Source organism: Palaemon carinicauda, chromosome 45 (assembly GCF_036898095.1).
Source record: "Palaemon carinicauda isolate YSFRI2023 chromosome 45, ASM3689809v2, whole genome shotgun sequence".
Lineage (NCBI taxonomy): Eukaryota > Metazoa > Arthropoda > Malacostraca > Decapoda > Palaemonidae > Palaemon > Palaemon carinicauda.
In genome coordinates this window covers 42,050,917-42,056,522 of record NC_090769.1, presented here as the reverse complement: position 1 = coordinate 42,056,522, position 5,606 = coordinate 42,050,917, and the positions used below count along the sequence as shown (strand labels likewise).

The 5,606-nt window shown below is 36.7% G+C and overlaps 1 pseudogene; it reads right to left on the bottom strand.

The window, feature by feature from the left end:
- Window positions 1–1,018: 1,018 nt before the first annotated feature.
- Window positions 1,019–2,709, bottom strand: LOC137634890 (protein FAM200C-like; annotated as a pseudogene).
- Between the last annotated feature and the right edge of the window lie 2,897 nt (window positions 2,710–5,606).

The following is a 5,606-nucleotide window of genomic DNA, read 5'->3' as shown; positions in this document are numbered from 1 at the left end:
TGACCATTCCAGAAACACCATCAATGCCATCACAATCGGGATAACAAAACCCGAGATAGAAAACCAGAAAGAAACTAAAGACCTACATCTACTTCAGCAGGTAAGTCCATTCCTTTCATGGAGGATTTTATCATAGTTGACAGTGTTACAACAATTGCCTGCGAGATGAATGCCGGACATACTCTTCCCAATCTTTCATTAGTTTTGAGGAGGAAGGTTTTCAATCTTGCACCTTATTTATTACACCCTTTAGGCCACACCACTGCCCACATCCAAACTAAGAAATCAAAGATCAAAAGACACCGAATTCAGGATAATAAAGTTAAAGATATACCGTCCACCACGGAGCTCGTACTCGTGTTGACAATGGGGGGGGGGGGGGGGGACCCTTACCCCTCCAAGTGATATAGATATCTTGTAACCCTCATCGACTGGAATACCACAGGGTTGAAGTCAACCCCTGTAAAACAGTGGGTGGTGGAAAGCATCACAAAATTTATAATATATTGGGTTAGAAAATACGAGTTCCAAATACATAACCAGTGATACAGCGCTAATTTCATGTCATAGCTAAGCAGTTCCCTCGCTGGGCAAAATTAAATCATACGATGCTCTACAACCCAGAATCCAAGGGCATGTTTGAATGTTTCCATTGCTCCCTTAAGCAGATCTCATCACCAGATGTTACAATGGAAAGTGGAAAAAGGATTTACCATGGATCCTATTATGACCGAGAACAGCCCCATACGCTCAGTGCCAGAGGCGCTCTCGCAGTGGTTCTTAACCTTTTTCAGTGCCCGTACCCCTTGATATGTCAGAAAATTTTCTCGCACCCCCATCCAATGTAAATACAATACAAATATATGAAAAGGATTAGTGATACAAACCTTGCTGAGAAATTATTAGATTTTCAATTACAGAAGAAAGGTACTTTTTTTTATTTCAAATGAAAAGTGTCAATTAGTAGGATACAATGAATAATAATGAGTATTACTACATTGTGCACACCAACACATATTTAGTGGCTCTTTTGTTGTTGTTTCTCATTAATGATATTGTTCAAACGAGGTTCTTTCTTTGAAAGTGTCAGACGCGTGTCATCACTTGCATCCAAACGGTTTCTGGCTTTTGATTTGATGTGTAGGAGCGTTGAAAAACCTGCCTCACATAAGTATGTAGTTGCAAATGGCACGAGGACCTCCAAAGCTCTCCTCGCTAACTGTGGGAATGCTTGGAGTTGTGCACACCAAAACATATCCAGTTGGATTTTTTCAAACTCCATTCGGATTCTGTCATTGGTCTGCAACTCCACAAGAATCATCTTTCATGATATCATTATCATCCATGGAATCAAGGTTGAAAAGAAATGGATCCTGTATCCATCTTTGTGCCACAGAACCTTCTTCAAGGTGAAAATACCCTTGGAAAGACTGAATCAGTTCTTGCAAATGTTCTTTTACTTCACTCAGGATGGGCAGCTCTTCTTCAGCACTAGCAGCCTCATCAAGAGAAGGGGAGTTTTCATCGCTGTTCCTTGCATAGAGACATTCAGTTCATTTAGGGGCATGAATACATCTGCCAGATATGCCAGAGACAAAATGAACTCCCTGTTTTCAAAATGGTCAGCAATTTCACTGCCTTGATTTCTAAGAAATTGCATAATTTCTTCATGAAGTTCAAATACACGTGTAAGTACCCTGCCACGGGAAAGCCACCTCACTTCTGTGTGGTAAAGAAGAACACTGTGCTCAGCTCCAATTTCTTAACAAAAAGATGCAAAAAGACGGTGATTCACTGCCCGTCCTCTGATGAAATTTACAGCACGCACAACAACTGATAAAACAGTCTTCAATTTTTCTGGCAGCGTCTTTGTAGCAAGTGCATGACGATGCAACTCACAGTGAGTGACAGTTACATGGGGAACCGCTTTTTTCATTAGGGTAGCAAAGCCTGATTTATTTCCAAACATGACAGGGGCTCCATCAGTGCAAATTGAACCACACATGTTGAGTGTCATTTCATGTTCCAAGAAGAACTCTTTCACAAGACTGAAAACATCAGTTGCTTTTGCAGTAGTTTTCAGAGGTTTATAAAATAAGAATTCTTCCACCACTTCTTTCTCCTTCACATACCGAACAAATCCCATCAACTGGCTGCAAAAACTAACGTCAGTTGACTCGTCCAGCTGAATACTCACTGACAGGACTAGCTTTCAGGTCTGTTATCACCTGCTGCAAGACATCTTGACTCATATCAGGAATCCTTGAATGAATAATGTCATTTGACAGAGGTATCTGTTTAAGCTTCTTTTCAGCTTCTGTCCCTAACACTATTTTTGCCATTTCTAATGCACAAGGTGTAAGAAGCTCCTCTGCGATAGTGTGAGCTTTTTTCTTCTTTGCACACAAAAGGGCAACTTCATAAGATGCTTGCAACAAAGGTTTCTCAACTGGCACAAAACCTAGCTTTGACAGGGTACCACTATGATCAAATCGTTCCCGCTTGATCTTCAAGCTGTTTAAGTCATGTCCAGCATCTGTGCCTCCATGCCGATTGTTGAAGTGTTCACTGAGTCTTGATGGTTGAAGATTTGCATTTGCAAAGACTGCTGCAGAGGATGCACTGTGGTCGTTGAGTTCCGTCTGCCTCAGTCATACAGGTAAAACCATAACGAATGTAGTCGTCGTTCCACTTGTGTTTCTTAGACATAGTTACTAGATCTTGATCACACCGATACTACCTGGAAAGATGCAGGGCTGGATGTTATAACCGTTACATGTTACAATCGATATAAAATAACGTATCACCACCAACACAATACACAGTTCACCCAGGGATGGCTGGAAGTGTATGTTATTGTGGGAGGGTAAGGCATTTTTTTTTTTACTAAGACCATTTTTTACCAACTCAGGACAGTTTGACCTTCTCAGGACATTTTTTTTTTTACCAACTCAAGGGATTGTTTTGATCAAGTCAGGCCATTGTTTGACCAGTCCAGGTCATTTATTTACCAAAGGAATTTTTTTACCAGTTCAAGCCATATTTTGACCAACTCAAGCCATGCTTTGACCAACACATACCAGTTTTTGACCAAGTCAGACCATTTTTTGACCAACTCATCCCCAACCCCTCACCCTGGTCGAGCCATCCCTAAGTCCACTATATTCCTCCTCATGCACATAACAGTACCTTCAAAATTATATATCTTTTATCAATTATACACCTATTCTTGACAATATTAGAGTTATACCACACTAAAAAACATATTGTGACAAATAAAATGATAATCCAAAAATTACATTTCACAAATAAAAAATGACACACTCACCAGTAATACACCTCAATACTATCAACAACTCTAACACAAACAAAATGCAGACCCAATTCACACTGTTCACATTGACTCAACTACACACAGCACTGTGGACATGCAGCATGTTTCAGAGTGAAAAACAACGCGAACATGAACCATACGAGACATCAAGAAAACGTATATGAAACCATAGAAAACCTAAGAAAATTGTTTACAGCACTAACTTAAAAAAAATAATTTAGACAAATATAGTAAGAGAAATATTTGGAAAATACATGTTTTGCTTTCTCATGGTAAATATACAGTAGCTACCATTGCACTGGCTATCATGTCTCGTACCCCCAGGCTTAAGGTTTCGTATCCCTTGGGGGTACAGGTACCCCAGGTTAAGAACCACTAGTCTAGGGATATTCGTTATCAACACCCACAGAAATATTTCAAGATCCAAATGAACCCACCTTACCCTCTGATATTATAAAGCAATAAAAGAAATTCTTCCAACAAGAAAGATATACACCTCAGCTCAGTAATCCTATGTCCCCACAAAACTGTAAGGTACCAAATATGCTTTAGTCAGAATAAATCCACCCTGACACCCTGTCATCCGCACACTTGGAACTTCATTGAATACTATAGCGAAAACGGGAGTACTATGAAATATCAGTGAACAGCAGAATTACCTGTATATCGGTAAATGGGTTTGAACCAGCATACATCTCAGAGAATGCTCCACTGACTAGAGTCGTTTTGGAGGAGGTAGTATTGAATGAACTGTTATCCCGTATCTTACAGCGATAGTCTGGTGACCAAATGGTGAACTCCATTGGATGACATGAAAGTGAACTTAAAACAAACCGAAAACGACATTGAAGATATTTTGCATTTTTTGTTTTAGTCCAGGAACAGCGGTACATTCTTTGGAAAAAAAAAAAAAAAAAAAAACAATATCTAATAATAATGTAAGATTTCAATCCAGATTATCATTTTATTTTTGTAAATAAAATGTATTTCAGTCATTTACTAGGTGTGCAGAAAGAAAACTTGATTGCATTCGTGTACCTTTTTAAATGAAAATATTTCCTGCTACGTTTCCAAGAGCAAGAAGTGTCCGTATTTTAGATTTCTGTGTAAGGAAACTAGTTAGAACCAGACAATATTTGTATTTAAACCCTGATCAGAAAAGAAATATGCCTAGGAGTGGTTGAACTTTTTTATGATGTAACGAGAATATCTTTTCAATACTTTAAAGTATTTATAAAATACGAAAACAGTAATATGATTATTAACAATAAATATAATGAATGGAATAGTTGTTAGGTAACTTGATTTTATTTAGAAATTGTGATAATCACTTTTAATGAACAAAATATGCAAGAACGAATTCCGATCACTGTCAGTACGCTAGAAGAAATAGTTTAATATGAAACCTACTGACACTTAAACAAATAATTGAAATGTGCATTTTCTCGACCAGTCCTATGCTTACGCTGTTTCTGTCTGTTGTCTATATACTTTTTCGATTAAGTCCATCACGGGTCCTCTTTCAGATTTAAATCTTCATTTACTTGGATAACGCCGCGATCGCTGCACTTACTGTTACATAAACAGATTGTACTAAAGTGCGTCACATAATCCTCAGAGATTTAAGCTATTTTTTAATTTTCTAATCACATGCTAATATATATATATATATATATATATATATATATATATATATATATATATATATATATATATATATATATATATAAATATCAATTGGCAACACTTTTTATTTAAGAATTATCAAAAACTTTCAACTGCTTATTTTTCTGAGATTAAAATCCATTTGATTGTAGGCTAGTTATGAGATCCTAATTTTGCCTATTAAATAGTTTTGTATAATTTTGTTTATTTATATCTTTCTATACATCTTCGTCCAAGAAATACAAATGTGAAAAAATGTTGTAATATAGAACTACCCAAATTTAGAGATGTGAGTATTATTTAAATTTAAAAATTCCTGATTCTATAAATAGGTGGCTCTCGTGTATTCGTACTAATGCACCTCTCTCTCTTTTCTCTCTCTTTTTTTTTAACATAGGATGATTAGGCTTGAAGACCATTTGCAGTTCACACTAAATATTTTCTTCTTCACTATTATAATAATCCTGCCTTGTATTTTTAATATTACAAATGAAAACCTCAAATTTCTCTACGCTATTTTTAATCATTTTTAATCATGAACATTGAGAGGAAGAGAGGAAAAGGAGTCTTTTATTTAGCAAAAACTGTAAATTGTGGGAAAACATTA